Genomic DNA, 18,242 nt, shown 5'->3' on the forward strand with positions numbered 1-18,242 from the left:
ACATTGCCCTCAGACATGACATCTCCACTGCCTCCAGCCTTCTCCTTGCTGCAACATTCATCACCCATGCTTCACACCCATATAAGAGCGTTGGTAAGACTATACTCTCATACATTCCCCTCTTTGCTTCCAAGGACAAAGTTCTTTGTCTCCACAGGCTCCTAAGTGCACCGCTTACCCTTTTCCCCTCATCAATTCTATGATTCACCTCATCTTTCATAGATCCATCCGCTGACACGTCCACTCCCAAATATCTGAATACATTCACCTCCACCATACTCTCTCCCTCCAATCTTATATCCAGTCTTTCATCACCTAATCTTTTTGTTATCCTCATAATTCCATGATATATTAAAACTAAGTGATTTGTGATCACTTTCCCCAAGCTCATCATTAACCTCAAGATTATTAATTAGTGAATCTTTGTTGGCAAGAACCAAGTCAAGCAGATTGTTTCCTCTAGTTGGTTCTGTCACAACCTGTTCTAAAAAGCAATCCTGAACCATATCAATCTTTATCCCATCAATCCCAGCTGCTTCACCCCCTTTCATTTTACCTACTGCCTCACAAACTTCCCCCACCCTCACAACTGGCTCTTCCTCATTCCTACAAGATGTTATTCCTCCTTGCCCTATATACGAAATCACAGCTTCCCTATCTTCATCAACATTTAACATTTAAGTTATTCCCCACAGAAAAAAATAATCATCTGGTTAATGCTGGTTATCATCATTCAACCCAGTTGACACATGCAGTTTTTACATCCTCCATCTCCCTCCTTCCCTCCATCATCTGGGTTAATATATCTCCGTCCACGCTATATTCTCCCACTCGTCATGTATCCTATAATAATATGTTGTATATTATTATTTAATGCTTTGGGAAAACCCCTTTTTATTAGATAAAGAAAAGTGACATGATAGCCACTAAATAATATTCTAGAACCAAGAACAAGAATGGGAATCTCAGTTATTTAATTACAAATGTAAGATTCAGAAAGTTTTCGACAGATTCATAAAGAGACGTTAGGATCCTACAGCCATCAGAAATTAAAAAGTATAGAGCACTGTAGAATCTTGCCTGCAGATCCACGAGCTTTGTTATTTGTGGGTTTCTATTGTATGATGCACGTCTTCAACTGAAAGATGTCCTGCTCATATCCTGCATATATTATCACGATCCCGTTTTTTAGCAGGGACTATGTGCTTAAATTTTAATTGAAAGCCAACCATAGGATTTCATTCAAAATGTACTCAAGGGAATTCCCGCAATCAAATCTGATCTTTGTAAACATTTTTATGAATATCAATATTAACCAGATTGGAGCAGTATTTGAAGACATATTATTCAAAACCTAAAATAAAAATTTTGTATTGCTCACAATTTCCAGATTTGTGAAATCTCCTTGAGCATAACCCTCGTGAGTTTGGAGTTTGCCTATGTAATTAAGTGTATGGGAGTCCATGAGCATAGCTGTACTCTAGCTTTTAAAATTAAATACTAATGTATGCATATCCTGTACACTTCCTAAGATATGGATTCACATACGTGTTACCTGCATACAAAAACTAATACAGGGCAAAATCCTCTGGGTCAGTTGATTCAGAAGCAACTGACAAAGTCCATTGATTGTAGAATTATCCATTATTGTTACAACCACAGCAATACAATCTTCACACTCCAACAGATCGTCAGGTCCCAAGTACCATTCGTCTCCATTCACTCCTATCTAACACGCTCCTCTGGGTCAGTTGATTCAGAAGCCACCACTCCCTATTAATCAGTTACAGGAAGTTCTGTGTACATTGATTGTTAGATGTTGCCTTTTTCCTGCCATTATCCATTATTGTTACAACCACAGCAATACAATCTTATCTCTGTCTAATACAATTATCATTACTAGCCACCACCTCCCTATTAATCAGTTAAAACCAGGATTTACTGATTCTGTGTACACAAATAATGATTTCAGGTTAGTTTATGTTGCCTTTTAGGGAAAATAAATTAATATACAAAGATAAGAGAAGCGTTGTTCAGGAACTCTACAAATGGTTTTCTCCCACAGTAATTCAATGTACAAATTTGTACATAAGCTCTAAGGGCACATACTGTATATGATGTAGGCCTTTACAATGTAATTCTTGTTATTTACCACGGATTTAACCGAGGACAACCCAGTAAAGTCAAACAGCGAGACTTACTTCCATTGTGGACACTGGGTATGTAGTAAGCTCTCTTATAAAGCTCCTCTGTAAAAGTCTGAATTTTTTTTTGTAAATGTGACTGAAGAGAGTACATCAAAAATTTAATAGCCAATACTATGAAGGTCATTTTCCGCACACTATTCAAAATTGGTTGTACGTATTTTATCAATTGTACTTACTAAAATTTGCACTCTATAGAGGAGCTATGTAAGAGAGCTTATTGTATTACTAATTACAGTAAACCATTGATATACCAGATTAATGGAGGGGATTGTCCGAGTGTCCATTAAATCAGAATAATGCTAATAGCAATACAATGACTAGAGTACTTGACTTAAAATAGCACTGTACACACAATTTACAGATGTACGACAATAAACATTGAAAATAATGGAGTTAAACATACAGTGTACCTAGTGGATTTTGCTCATAATTTCTGAAGTTCATTATATCAAGGGCTCACTGTATATATATATTAATATAATAGCATCTTGAGTGGAATCCTTTAATAAAATGTGGACCTCGGTGATGGCAAGTTTCTCATGAGTACTTTGTTAAGACTGCTACAGTAGCGAAATTTAAGAATATTGCTAAGTTATATATTGTAACACGCTATGATAACCACTTCCACGTTCTCATTAAGTGTATGTCCCTTTGATATACCTTTGATGACTCCTGAGAGTTTTTTTCTAGAGCCCGGCCTTGGGCCAGGCTTGCCTGATCAACCAGGCTGTTGCTGCTGGTGGACCACTGACCAACATATCCATGACAGCCTGGCTGATTAGGCATTGTTAGTGAGATTTGCTTCAAGTAAAGAATAATTGTACCTTCCTGTTTGCTCATTTTTTTTCTGTTATTGCTGGCACTTTTTTGTGCATAGGCCAAAGGAAGGTCATGATAAATGTTTGGGCATTAAAAATGCCATATTATGAATAAACAGAAGGGTGGACTAGGGGCTTGAACCAGGGTTCGGAAATTGTATATGGTGGGGAAAAAGTTTGATTTTGTTGTTCACTTAATTCTGACCATTTGCTTTGTAAACTCTTATACAGTTGGTGGCATTTTTTCTTAGGAATTTTATTAGTTAGATTTTCATAATGACACTGCTTACTGCATCTCTTGAAATTATCAAACGTGTTTTTCAGCAAATGTTTATATTTTTGTATTGTGTATTAGAAATGTATAAATGTTTCTAGATGTTTTAACTAATTTTGTCATTTATTGTTCTAGTGTAATAATGCTGTTTGAATTAATAATTGTTAACTGTTTTCAACCAGTATATATATGTGTAGTGAATTCTCGATATAGTAGACTAATCAGGGATTGTCCGAGTCTCTCTTAACTCAGAATTATGTTAAAAATAGCAGAAAAAGCACTAAAGAACTCTGTTGCATATCTAGTATAGCACTGTAGACACAGCTTACAGATATACTGCTATAAACATTGAAAATAAATGCATTAAGAGTACAGTTTACCCAGTGAATTATCTGTTATTTAAGAAGTCCCTTATTTCAAGGTCTGTTATGTCAAGGTTCTGTATATCAAGGTCTTATGTCAAGGTCCTGTATATCAAGGTCTGTTATGTCAAGGTCCTGTTTATCAAGGTCTATTATTTCAGGTCCAATATATCAAGGTCATCATTTCATGGTCCGATGTATCAAGGTCAGTCATTTCAAGGTCTGATATATCAAGGTTAATTATTTCAAGGTTCGATATATCAAGGTCCATTATTTCAGGGTCCATTATATCGATGGCTTACTGTATGTATCTCCAAACTTTCGTTTAAAGTAGTGAGGCGAAAAATGGTTAAATTGAATTTATATAACAATTTGTTGAACGCTTGTATATTTATGAAAGCAAAAATGAGTACAGTAAACACAGAGTAATAAATGTGTATATAGGAACTGAATGTTTTATCATAATGTAAGTAATGAAAGAGTTTATTCTAAATTCAGTTGTATAACTCAGTATATTTTTTCAGAGCATAAATTTTATCCTTGTATGTGTATTGGTAAAGTTTATGTACAATATTTTATTACTGATGCTCGGGCCTAATAATCTCATGTAATTGATAGGCCTATCAAAGCATACGGATACTTGTGCAGTTAACTAGTGAAACACAATAATGCATTAGTATAAGGAAGATATAATAATTTTGTCACAATATAAAATGTAATATATAAAAGAAAAGATGTACTCTTCTATTTGTGGTTGCAGGGGTCAATTATCAGATCCTGGGCCTGACCTCTTAACTTGTCAGTCTCCAGAGTCACTCCTTCTTAGCCTCATTGGCCCTATCATACCTGATCTTAAAACTATGTATGGAGAATTAGACATGTGCAAAATTTGGGTATCTTTAATTTGTAGATGTTTCACCATCCAGTGTCTTTATCAATACTACAAGGACAGAATGTGAAGAATGTAGATGTATATACAAAAGACGAGGTAATCAGTCCCTCAGATTTGGAGTAGTTGATGAGTACTGTGGTCTTGAATCTGCATCATTACCTACTCCCAGGCTAAGGGACTGATTACCTCATCTTTTGTGTATACACACTTCTAGTCTTCACATTATGTCCTTGCACTGATAAAGCCACTGGATGCTGACACAGCTACAAATAAAGATACCCAGATGATGCACATGTGTCTAATTCTTCATCTTGTCGATATTGTATAGAATTCACATACACACTATGTATGGAATCTTCCTCTACAACTTCTCACCAAGATCATTCCACTTCCCAACCACTCTGAGACTGTAGAAATACTTCCTAACATTCCTGTGCTCATCTGTGTCTTTAAGTTTTAGCGGTGTCTCCAAGTTTCTGTTTCTCTCTTCTCAGTCAGCCTAGTCCTGTCTTAACTTATCAATTCTCTGAGTATTATGTATGTTGTTATCATGTCCCTCCTGGTTTTGTCTGTCCTCCAGAGTCATTTGATTCAATTCTGTAAGCTTCTCATAGCTCGTGCTCCTGAGGTCAGGAACAAACCTTGTTTTGTACTTCTGTACTTTCTCCAGTTTCCTAACATTCTTTTTCAATTGCAGTTACTTTGTTGATACTGCATACTCCAAGATAAGCCTGACATATGATGTGTAAAAGGCAGGGAATGACTGTTGCAACTTCAGTATGGAAATGTTTTTTGACTATTACGGAAATGTTTTGCCCACTCTTTGGTGAGTGAAATATTTTCATAGGTTACCGATTGTTGCATAAACACTTGCTCAGGAGAGGAACCTTATGAAGACTTTTCATTTCATCCTGGATCATTTTCAAATCCAGAACAGTCTTGACAGTTGTGACTTGACAGTGGTGGTCCAGGATGGATTGAAAAGTGGTCATAAAAGTTCCTCTCCTAAAGTTCGAGTTTTAAGTGAATTGTTGCAGTCACGTATTGTGAACTTTCATTTGGTTTTGATATACCTTGTTTTTAACATAATGTTGCATCATGATGTATTATAATTCTCTAATAGAAACCGTTATGGTATGCTTAGAGCTGAAAAATGTTGCAGTTTTTCAAGACAAATCATTTGTGTTAAGGCAGACAGCTAGATAACAAGTGATGATGCCATATATTGCCTTGTTCAAGGAAATTGAAAAAAAAAAAATCTTCAACCACAAACTCCAGGAGAGACAAGGTAATCAATCCATCACCCTTGAAGTAGTAATTTTGCAATGGACATTCATTGTGCATAATGTTTTGCTATACACTATAATATCTTCACCATTAATTTCGTTTTCAGGTTATCCTTCATATTTTATATTTTCTTTGGGATCATGTCAGTGCCAACTGATTCGCTTTTCCTCGTTCTTTACTTATATTTATACAACTCTCATGACTGTGAAACACAAAATCGAGTGCTACAATATGCATTTTTTATACATTTTTCAATAAATATTGTGAAAATAAAATATATTGCATTACTCTTTTCATCTATATATATATTTTTTTTTAACACACCGGCTGTCTCCCACCAAGGTAGGGTGACCCGAAAAAGGAGAAACACTTTCACCATCATTCACTCCATCACTGTCTTGCCAGAGGCACTCTGATACTACAGTTCAGATGCCCCTCTGAACTGCAATTATTCCCACTCCACTCCTTCAGAGTGAAGGCACTGTACTTCCCACCTCCAGGAGTCGAGTACGGCTAACTGGTTTTCCTGAATCCCTTCACAAAATGTTACCTTACTCACACTCCAACAGCTCATCAGGTCCCAAAAACCATTTCCCTCCACTGCTATCTAAGTTGCTCACACTCTCCTGCTGGATGTCCAAGCTCCTCACACACAAAACCTCCTTTACCCCCTCCCTCCAACCTTTCATAGGACGACCCCTACCCTGCCTTCATTCCACTACAGATTTATTCTCCCTCCAAGTCATCCTTTTTTACTCCATCCTCTCTAAATATCCAAACTATCACAAAACAAACACATACACATACACATTTATTTATTACAGTGAACCCCCGCCTTATGAACGCATCGTGTTATGTTAAATCCACCATACGAAGCATTTGAACACAAAAATTTTGCCTCGCCTCACGATAAAAAACTCGCCTTGTGTGATTCGTCCAGGACACATCCCATGTGTAGCCTCAGCGCCAGTGTTTACAAGCCAGCCAGTGTGGTCGCACCTACACATACATTCGGTACATTTCACATATCCCAGTGTTTTTAGTGCTTGTAACTGCATGTATAGTCCCTTTATATAAAGGGAAGGGGGACAGAAGAGATTGTAAAAATTATAGAGGAATAAGTTTACTGAGTATACCAGGAAAAGTGTACGATAGGGTTATAATTGAAAGAATTAGAGGTAAGACAGAATGTAGGATTGCGGATGAGCAAGGAGGTTTCAGAGTGGGTAGGGGATGTGTAGATCAAGTGTTTACACTGAAGCATATATGTGAACAGTATTTAGATAAAGGTAGGGAAGTTTTTATTGCATTTATGGATTTAGAAAAGGCATATGATAGAGTGGATAGAGGAGCAATGTGGCAGATGTTGCAAGTATATGGAATAGGTGGTAAGTTACTAAATGCTGTAAAGAGTTTTTATGAGGATAGTGAGGCTCAGGTTAGGGTGTGTAGAAGAGAGGGAGACTACTTCCCGGTAAAAGTAGGTCTTAGACAGGGATGTGTAATGTCACCATGGTTGTTTAATATATTTATAGACAGGCCCCCATTTGTTACGACTTAATCTTCACCGTAACAATAGGGGCACAAATAACTCCAATTTTTTGTTAGTTTTGTTTTATTACCAATCATTTAGCTTCATTGGTATTTGGTTAGTGAATTAAAATAACCACAAGCAATTATAAATGAAATACTATACAGCAAGGAACCCAATCTTACGTTCAAATTCTCATTAACAGAGTATGATACAATAATTTCAATTAATAATCTATTAATCTCACCATTTAACTCTTTTAGAAAGGTCTAGGGTAACGAAATAGTTATCTTTCATAAGTGACATGAATTACCAGACTTCAGGTAACTAATGGCAAAGGCAAGACAATAGACTTGGTATAAAGTTTTAGTTTAAGCTAGGAGCTTTGGGTTGAAGACCCGTACCGAGTCAGAGCTAGGAGCTGACTGACTCACTCAACTACTTCATAGTATGACTTCAGCTCGGCCAGAAGGCGACGCGTGGCGTCAATTCTAGAACCACCAATTGGTCACTACAGTAGTGGTTACACATTCGGAATGCCTAACCTAATAATAATATAATATAATATTATAATTATAATAATCATGGGGAAAGATATAATATAATACAATATAATACAATGAGAGTACTGTTGATGATTCATACCGTACTCGATAATAATATATAGTCGAACCTGCTTTATCTAGCTAGTAATAAAGTGGTTCGCGATATATTATTACAGAACTTATTTTAACCAGGCCTTCTATTTTTGTATATAATGGAGTGAAGTAACAGGTTGTAAAAGAAGTAAATGCTAGGGTGTTCGAGAGAGGGGTGGGATTAAATTATGGGGATTCAAATACAAAATGGGAATTGACACAGTTGCTTTTTGCTGATGATACTGTGCTTATGGGAGATTCTAAGAAAAATTGCAAAGGTTAGTGGATGAGTTTGGGAGTGTGTGTAAAGGTAGAAAGTTGAAAGTGAACATAGAAAAGAGTAAGGTGATGAGGGTATCAAATGATTTAGATAAAGAAAAATTGGATATCAAATTGGGGAGGAGGAGTATTTAATAAGTGAATGTTTTCAGATACTTGGGAGTTGACGTGTTGGTGGATGGATTTATGAAGGATGAGGTTAATCATAGAATTGATGAGGGAAAAAAGGTGAGCGGTGCGTTGAGGTATATGTGGAGACAAAAAACATTATCTATGGAGGCAAAGAAGGGAATGTATGAAAGTATAGTAGTACCAACACTCTTATATGGGTGTGAAGCTTGGGTTGTGAATGCAGCAGCGAGGAGGCTGTTGGAGGCAGTGGAGATGTCCTGTCTAAGGGCAATGTGTGGTGTAAATATTATGCAGAAAATTCGGAGTGTGGAAATTAGGAGGTGTGGAGTTAATAAAAGTATTAGTCAGAGGGCTGAAGAGGGGTTGTTGAGGTGGTTTGGTCATTTAGAGAGAATGGATCAAAGTAGAATGACATGGAGAGCATTTAAATCTGTGGGGGAAAGAAGGCGGGGTAGGGGTTGTCCTCAAAAAGGTTGGAAGGAAGGGGGTAAGGGAGGTTTTGTGGGCAAGGGGCTTGGACTTCCAACAGGCGTGCATGAGCGTGTTCGATAGGAGTGAATGGAGACGAATGGTATTTGGGACCTGACGATCTGTTGGAGTGTGAGCAGGGTAATATTTAGTAAAGGGATTCAGGGAAACCGGTTATTTTTACATAGCTGGACTTGAGTCCTGGAAATGGGAAGTACAGTGCCTGCACTCTAAAGGAGGGGTTTCGGGATATTAGCAGTTTGGAGGGATATGTTGTGTCTCTTTATACGTATATGCTTCTAAACTGTTGTGTTCTGAGCACCCCTGCAAAAACAGTGATTATGTGCGAGTGAGGTGAAAGTGTTGAATGATGAAAGTATTTTCTTTTTGGGGATTTTCTTTCTTTTTGGGTCACCCTGCCTCGGTAGGAGACGGCCGACTTGTTAAAAACAAAACAAAAAAAAAAAAGCAAAATAAGTCACCATGGACCCCAAGAAAGCTTCTAGTGCCATCCCTGTGGTAAAAGGGTGAGAATTAGTATGAAATTGAAAAAAAAGATTAAGGAAATGTGTGCAAAGTGGATTGAACTGCAAACCTTTACGGATGAAAATCACCCTGACACAGCTACTGCAAGCCATGTTGGCAACCTGTACAATGACAATGTTATGGCCCATTTTAGGAAAGTCTTAAAGGAACAGGAGGTACAGAGCTCTATGGACAGATTTGTTGTGCGACAGAGGTCCAGTAACTCTCCAGCTGGTCCTAGTGGTATTAAAAGAAGAAGGGAAGTAACCCCGGAAAAGGACTTGCTACCTCAAGTCCTAATGGAAGGGGATTCCCCTTCTAACAATAACTTCCATACTCTCCCCTCCTCCCATCCCATCAGTCATCACCAGATCTTCAATAAAGGTAAGTGTCATGTATTCTATTCTTATTAGAGTAGTAATTGTGCATGTCTTCTTCAGTTTGTGTGTATTAAAATTAATATTTCATGTGGTAAAAAAATTTTTTTTTTCATACTTTGGGGTGTCAGGAACGAATTAATTTGATTTCCATTATTTCTTATGGGGAAAATTAATTCGGCTAACGATAATTTCGGCTTACGATGAGCTCTCAGGAACGGATTAATATCGTAAGGCGGGGGTCCACTGTATATATATACTCCTACACTTTAAAGGAGGGGTTTGGGATATTGGCAGTTGGGAGGGACTTCTAAACTGTCGTATCTGAGCACCTCTACAAAGACAGTGATTTTGTATGAGTGATGGTGAAAGTGTTGAATGATGATGAAAGTTATTTCTTTCTTTTTGGGTTTTTCTTTCTTTTTGGGTCACTCTACCTCTTTGGGAAACAGTTGACATGTTCCAAAAAAATAAAATATACTCCAAGGGGAAGTGGGGAAGTATCCTCCATAAGCCATGTATGTTGTAAGAGGCGACCAAAATGCCAGTAGCAAGGGACTAGTAACCCCTTCTCTTGTATAAATTATTAAATGTAAAAGGAAGAAAAACCTTAGCTTCTTTTCTGGGTCACATTGCCTTGGTGGAAGATGGCTGGTGTGTTAAAAATGCATCTGTCTACCTGTCTATCTATAATTGTAACTTTGTTTTCCTGTTTCCAGAAGCATTTATCTGTGATTTACAGTATATATACAATGTGTTTAGTTTCTTTTGACATTTAGCTATCTTAAGTCTTTTTGGTTGTGAGTTATCCTTTCATGCAATCCCTAAGCTGGTTCTAATTTTCATTTCTTGAAAAAATCAAGCACCTGTTGGCTTTGATCTTCCACAGCATCAAATAGTTGGAAATTATTAATGTGTTCCCTCATACCTCCAGACAGCTACAACAAGTGTTTGGTTTAGATCTGATATCATACTTTCTACTAAGTCTCAAGTTAATGATGCCTCTTTAAAATGATATCCAGTAACGAACAGCGGCAGGTGGATCAATTATGCAGAGCAGCAAAATGCATATCGGCTGGTACGTTTTATCGAAGCACTGTACTGTATTTTGTATTATATAAGACAATGTTTTGTTTGCAAAATTTTTGAGTCCCTTACAACACACTGCATCAGACACAGTGTAAGTATTTGTAGTAGTAGGTGAGTACATGTGTGACAGATCACACCAAAGTTTTTATTTAAAAAATGGCCCCAAAATTAGTGTGTATGTAATGTAAAAGTGAATCTTATATGACAAAAATATAGTACATGTTAAATTTAATATTAATACGAAATAATTTTTTTGGAATGTATATTTTTTTAGAGAATAATTTCACGGACTTTTTGTATAATTAAAAATATATGTGTATTGGGTGCTCAGCAAGTTGGCATAAACTTTTTTTTTTTTTTTTTTGTAATTCCAGCACATGTGTACCAAACGGTATTAATTAATTATTCCTTGTAATTAAACCATCAACAAGCTGATGAAAAAAAGTTAATTGAAACTTTCTGGCTTCCCATAGTTCTTACGATGTCTTCTTGGACATTATCTAACAATTATTAATTTGCAAACTGAACTGTCATGTGCACATTTCATTGTTGCAGATTTTTGTCCTATATTCAATACTGACAAATATTTTTTTAATGTCATGTTTTCAGTAACCCTGGTGCTGTTTTTCCATCATTGCAACAATGTATCTAAAATTTTTGCTAAATAAATTCATTTTTTAAAGTGTTATTTTCACAGTAAAAATATTTGACGTGTGAACACACCTGCTTAATATTTTAAGACAATTGTCAGATGAAGTAAAATTACATTAATATAATGTCTGTGAAAAATGTAATGGAAAAGGGAATAAATGTATATTTTAACCATTAGTATTTATAAGTAATGAGAGTTAATAGGGTACAACTGTACAGTCTAAAAACCTATGTATTGGAGGAGAGTAATATATAGATAAATGTTCAGCAATAACCTACATGGAGACAGAAACTTGGGAGAATAATTGATCTGTATATTTTGACCCCCTTCTGGGGGTCCTCTTCAGCTGAAGAGGATCCCAGAAGGGGGTCAAAATATACAGATCACTTAATCTATTGAGTTTCTCTCTCTATGTGGGTAATTATTGAGCATTGACAAATGTTCATTACACATTAGTTATTCATATAGAAAGATAATATAGCTTGAATTTTAATATTTAGTAGTTTGACACAAGTAAATTTTGTCCTAACATTTGTTAATATGTTCAGTGAAGGTACGAAGAAATTGAAATATAAGTGATGGAATGAGACTGTCTTTTATTTTTCACTATTCGTGGTAGTGGCTAAATGATGTGACATAAAATTTAAGAAAAAACAATAGAATGAAGAATGCAAAGTGTGAGAAATTAATTTAGTGCTTCCAGTAGGAGTGATGAACAAATGCTTAATTTATCTCTTTTTTTTTTTTTTTTTTTTTTTTTTTTTTTTTTTTTTTTTTTAAAAAAAAACCTGGCCACCTCCCACCTAGGCAGGGTGACCCAAAAAAGAAGAAATACTTTTATAAACTTTTACCCCTTTTTAAATATAGTAGTCAAATGCTTATTATTATATAATATTAACACTACATCTAAAACAGAAGCCTGTAATTGTTTTACATGATGGTAGGATTGCTGGTGTTTTTTTTTTCTGGAGTTTACCTGGAGAGAGTTCAGGGGGTCAACGCCCCCGTGGCCCGGTCTGTGACCAGGCCTCCTGGTGGATCAGAGCCTGATCAACCAGGCTGTTACTGCTGGCTGCACGCAAACCAACGTACGAGCCATAGCCCGGCTGGTCAGGAACCGACTTTAGGTGCTTGTCCAGTGCCAGCTTGAAGACTGCCAGGGGTCTGTTGGTAATCCCCCTTATGTATGCTGGGAGGCAGTTGAATAGTCTCGGGCCCCTGACACTTATTGTACGGTCTCTTAACGTGAGACCATTCAGGTACGTTTTCCTACTTCTACTTACACTTACGTCACACTACACATACATGTACAAACATATATATATATATACACCCATCTGGGTTTTCTTCTATTTTCTTCCTAGTTCTTGTTTATTTCCTCTTACCTCCATGGGGAAGTGGAACAGAATTCTTCCTCCGTAAGCCATGCGTGTTGTAAGAGGCAACTAAAATGCCGGGAGCAAGGGGCTAGTAACCTCTTCTCCTGTATATATTACTAAATGTAAAAGGAGAAACTTTTGTTTTTCCTTTTGGGCCACCCCACCTCGGTGGGATACGGCCGGTGTGTTGAAAGAAAGAAAGAACACTACATCTGCCCATAAGAAAGAGAAGCTGGTATTTATTTCTTCCAACTAAACCTAATTAGCTCTCATTCACCAGGCATGTGACCCCTGTGGGTTAAGAGCCCCTCATAGGAGGTTTCTTGATGCTAGTGTGGGGCTCTTGATCTAGGGAATTGGATCTGTGCTCCAGTTCCCTGAATTAAACCTGAATACCTTCCACCCCTTTCCCTCACAGGTGCTGTATAATCCCTGTGGGTTTAGCACTTCCCAGGATATTATCAATAATGTGGGTTAAGAGCTTCACCTTTAATGCAATAAGTGGTGTTTATTTTAAGTTTCCAGTTTCTGGATTCGAGCTAAAGGACCCTTAGGTATAGTGTCAATGTTCTCAACACTTGTTTTACCATCCCCTCGGTCTCTGTCGTCTCTGCCAAACGCTCTACCCCTTGTGGGTTTAGCGCTTTCCAAAAAGCATAACAATTTAGGTTTTGCACTGTTTTGTGAATACATTAATTAAGAATATTTAAGAGAGTGCAAAAATTATAGGGGAATAAGTCTGTTGAGTATACCTGGTAAAGCGTAAGGTAGAGTCTTTGTTGAAAGAATTAAGAGTAAAATGGAGAGTAGGACAGCAGATGAACAAGGAGGCTTTAGGAAGGGTAGGGGGTGTGTAGACCAAGTGTTTACAGTAAAACATGTAGGTGAACAGTATTTAGATAAGGGTAAAGAGGTTTTTGTGGCATTTATGGATCTGGAAAAGGCATATGACAGGGTGGATAGGGGGACAATGTGACAAATGTAGGTGTATAGAATAGGAGGTAGGTTACTGAAAGCAGTGAAGAGTTTTTACGAGTATAGTGAGGCTCAGGTTAGAGTATGTAGGAGAGAGGGAGATTATTTCCCTGTAAAAGTAGGCCTTAGACAAGGATGTGTGATGTCACCGTGGTTGTTCAATATATTTATAGATGGGGTTATAAGAGAAGTGAATGCGAGGGTCCTGGCAAGAGGTGTGGGGTTAAAATATAAAGGATCTGACACAAAGTGGAAGTTGTCACAGTTCCTCTTTGCTGAAGACACTGTGTTTTTGGGAGATTCTGAAAAGAAGTGTAGACAGCCTGTACTGTCTGCACAGACAGCCCATGCTGTTTGCCAGCTTAGTTCATATTTCGCGCCATGCTGGTGCTGCCACCTATAGGCGTTGCCACTTCAGCCTGCCTGCCCTTGCCTCGCCCTCACTCACACAGCGGCCTAACAGGAAGACACAGGGCCTACTCCTAGCTCTCTCTCCTGGGATGGCCCTCCCGGGCCATGGGCACAACACACAAGCCTGTGTACCCACCACAACTTAACAATAAACAAAGAAGCCTCCGAAGAAATTTATCATTTGAACCCCGCTTTCAGCTCTACCAAATAATCCTTTTATAAATGGTGGAAAGCGGTGGTCGCAGCAGTGTGTTTGCCCAGAGAGAGGAAGGAAGGAATGAAGTTGTTCACTTCATCCCCCTACACAACAAACATCCGTCTCTCAACGAGTTATCCTGATGTCGTGTCTGCACGTTTGAGCATCCAGACACAGGTACAAGCAGGATCCAGGCCGAAATTTGCCGAAATTCTCCGAGAATTGTAAGTGACTCCACGCTGTTTCTCAAGTCACGTGTTTAGCGTCACTTGTATGTAGCTGTTGTTGTTCAGCTCAGCACAGCTGTTTCAGCAAGCCAGAGGTGAGTTTTGTGGCGATTTCTGCGTCCGGTGTGAGCTTCTCCATGTGTTTGTGGGAGGAGGAAGTGGCCGTTCCTCACCTTGCCCATGCTCGCCCTACTCACGCTCACCCGTCTACCATACACCACTCACCACTGCCCACTCCCTCTGCTGTGTTTTCTGCTGTTTTTCGTGTGATTCATTGCCAGAGCTGTGTATCCGAGTGCCCGAGGCCACTCGAAGCTACGTGGATCAGCATGCCATGTAGACCAGCATGCCATGTAGACCAGCATGCCATGTAGATCACGACGCCACATGGGTGTGGGCGATGTCACGTGGATCTACAAACCACGTGAGTTACCGAGCCATATGTCCCAGGCCTCATGCTGTGGTCTGCTGCCCGCATCACATTGACGTCACCCACGATGCTGCCCGACTTCATGACGTCACAATGTCTGCTGACGTCACCTCACGATGTCTGCCTGACGTCACCTCGAGATGTCTGCTGATGTCACAGTGCTGCTGACGTCATCACGCCTGACATCACATGTCACCATCGAGTGTTCAGTAATTATTTCAGTATTGTCGAGAAGATTGAGAGAAGATATATGTCGTGTTAATTAATTCCTCTCAGTCAGTGTTCTCACATTTTAATATGTCTTAGTCAGTTTTATGCACAGAAAAGCATCATTAGCTAGTTTAAGCCATGTTGTACCGCATGTACTGCTGGTGTTTAAAGTTTCCATGTGTCCAGTGAGGTCTGAGCCAGACCTGAGTAGCACCACTGTGCTAAGTCACCCGTGTGACCAGTGTGTTTGACAGCTATCAGACAGCCCCGAGTGACCGAGCCCTCTTGTACAGAAAGCTTTTATGCTCGTCGCTCGTGATGTTCTGCAGAATCGTACCTGCTACGATTCCCATCGAGATTTGTTTCACTTCACCTCCAGACCGTCAGAGTGCAGTTATATGTAGAGAAACAAGTCTGGGGACGCTTAGACTAACCTCTGCTATAACTCCAACTGCTGAGAGAATGATACTCACCAAGCCACAGTTAGCCCTGTCAGCAGGCGCTGTGTCAGCCTCGTGTCACAAGCTTCAGTGAGCAGCCTGCACAAAGATGATGTCACTTTGACTGCTAGCTCTCTCACTGCAGTCTGGTGTATGATGTTACGACTCCCAGATGTTTCGCCCAGTCGTCTCTGCCACGACTCGCCCCACAACTCGCTCCACGCTCGCCGGCAGTGACAGCCCAGCGACAGTACCAGTCGAGAAGTGTCCTGAGTTGCTTGCCAGAAGTCCTGCCCAGTTGCCGAGTTTTGTCGACGCCTCACTCGAGGGCACCAGCATGTCGTGCCCCAGGTTGAGTGAAAACCTGCAGCGACTCCTACGATGACTGCTTTACCATTCCAGAGGAGACCGTACCCTGTTACGTCACAGCTGAGCCGCAGCAATGTCTCCCGTGTTGCAGTATCTGTCCAGACGCAGGAAGGCGTGCAGTGATGCCCATCGACGCTCACTGCCTTTGACCACGATGTTTAGCACACCCCACATGTTTTTTTCTTCCCTCCCTGTAGGAAGTTTTTTTTCCATGTCCATATGTTTTTATTTTGTTTTGTGCCCTGTTCCTACGAGAGAGAGACCGAGTTTCTTTTACCACTAGTATTATCGCGTCGGGACGACGTGCGGTAGGTGGCCGAGCGTATGTAGACAGCCTGTACTGTCTGCACAGACAGCCCATGCTGTTTGTCAGCTTAGTTCATATTTCGCGCCATGCTGGTGCTGCCACCTATAGGCATTGCCACTTCAGCCTGCCTGCCCTTGCCTCTCCCTCACTCACACAGCGGCCTAGCAGGAAGACACAAGGCATACTAGTAGCTCTCTCTCGTGGGATGGCCCTCCCGGGCCATGGGCACAACACACAAGCCTGTGTACCCACTACGACTTAACAATAAGCTAAGAAGCCTCCGAAGATGTACCATTTACTACCCGCTACCAGAACACCAAATAATCGCGTTATAGAAGTTGCAGAGGTTGGTGGATGAATTTGTTAGTGTATGTAAAAGAAGAAAATTATAAGTGAATATAGGAAAGAGTAAGACGATGAGGATAAAAAGATAAGGTGACAAAAGATTGAATATCAAATTGGAGTGGGAGAGTATGGAGGAGGTGAATGTATTCAAATATTTAGGAGTGGATGTGTCAGCAGATGGGTCTATGAAGGATGAGGTGAATCACAGAATTGATGAGGGGAAAAGGGTGAGTGGTGCACTAAGGTGTCTGTAGGGACAAAGAACTTTGTTAGTGGAAGCAAAGGGGGAGTGTATGAGAGTAGTTATACCAACACTCCTATATGGGTGTGAAGCATGGGTGGTGAATGTTGCAACAAGGAGAAGGCTGGAGGCAGTGGAGATATCATGTCTGAGGGCAATGTGTGGTGTGAATATAATAAAGAGAATTCGTAGTTTGGAAATTAGGAGGAGATGCGGGATTACCAAAACTATTATTGAGATGGCTGAGGAGGGGTTGCTGAGGTGGTTCGGACATGTAGAAAGAATGGAATGAAATGGAATGATTTCGAGAGTGTATAAATCTGTAATGCAAGGAAGGTGGGGTAGGGGTTGGCTAAGGAAAGGTTGGAGGGGGGGGGTAAAGGAAGTTTTGTGTGTGAGGGGCTTGAACTTCCAGCAAGCATGCGTGAGTGTATTTGATAGGACTGAATGAAGACAAATGGTTTTTAAAACTTGACATGCTGTTGGAGTGTGAGTAAAGTAATATTTATGAAGGGATTCAGGGAAACCGGCAGGCCAGACTTGAGTCCTGGAGATGGGAAGTACAGTGTCTGCACTCTGAAGGAGGGGTGTTAATGTTGCAGTTTTATAACTGTAGTGTAAAGCACCCTTCTGGCAAGACAATGCTGGAGTGAATGACGAAAGTTTTTCTTTTTTGGGCCTCCCTACCTTGGTGGGAATCGGCCGCTGTGTTAATGCAAAAATAAAATTTACGTATTGAGTTTCCTCTCATTATAATTGTGTGTATGCGTGTGTGCAAAGGCGTGCGTGTATATGCATGAGTGTGCATGTGCGTGTTTGTACTGCAGCCTCCCAGTACATCACAGTAAACGTACATGTATATGTGTGTGTGTGTGTGTGTGTGTATGTGTTTGAAGGAATTTTTCTATGTCGTTACGTCTCATCCGATTCTTCTGTTCTCCAGTGTCTTTTAAGTACACTTCTGTTAGTCTCTCCCAATAATTCCTGCCCCTTAGCTCAGGAACAATCCTTGTTGCATACTTCTGCAGTTTCTCCAGTTTCATGCCTTTCTTTTTCAGGTGCAGTTTCCGAACTGGTGCTGCATACTCTAAAATGGATCTGACGTATGTTGTATAAATTGCCCAGAATAACTCTTTCTTGAGATTCCTGAAGACTTTTCTTAGATATACCAGATGAACGTT

The 18,242-nt window shown here is 39.5% G+C and overlaps 1 long non-coding RNA gene across 1 annotated transcript; it reads left to right on the forward strand.

Annotated features, from left to right (window-relative positions):
- The first annotated feature begins 1,841 nt into the window (after positions 1–1,841).
- LOC138854106 (uncharacterized) lies at positions 1,842–12,118 on the forward strand. The gene is made up of 2 exons (XR_011393311.1): positions 1,842–10,868; positions 11,489–12,118. It is a non-coding gene; the product is annotated as an uncharacterized lncRNA (long non-coding RNA).
- The last annotated feature ends 6,124 nt before the right edge of the window (positions 12,119–18,242 follow it).

Source organism: Cherax quadricarinatus, chromosome 49 (genome assembly GCF_038502225.1).
Source record: "Cherax quadricarinatus isolate ZL_2023a chromosome 49, ASM3850222v1, whole genome shotgun sequence".
NCBI classification, from domain to species: domain Eukaryota; kingdom Metazoa; phylum Arthropoda; class Malacostraca; order Decapoda; family Parastacidae; genus Cherax; species Cherax quadricarinatus.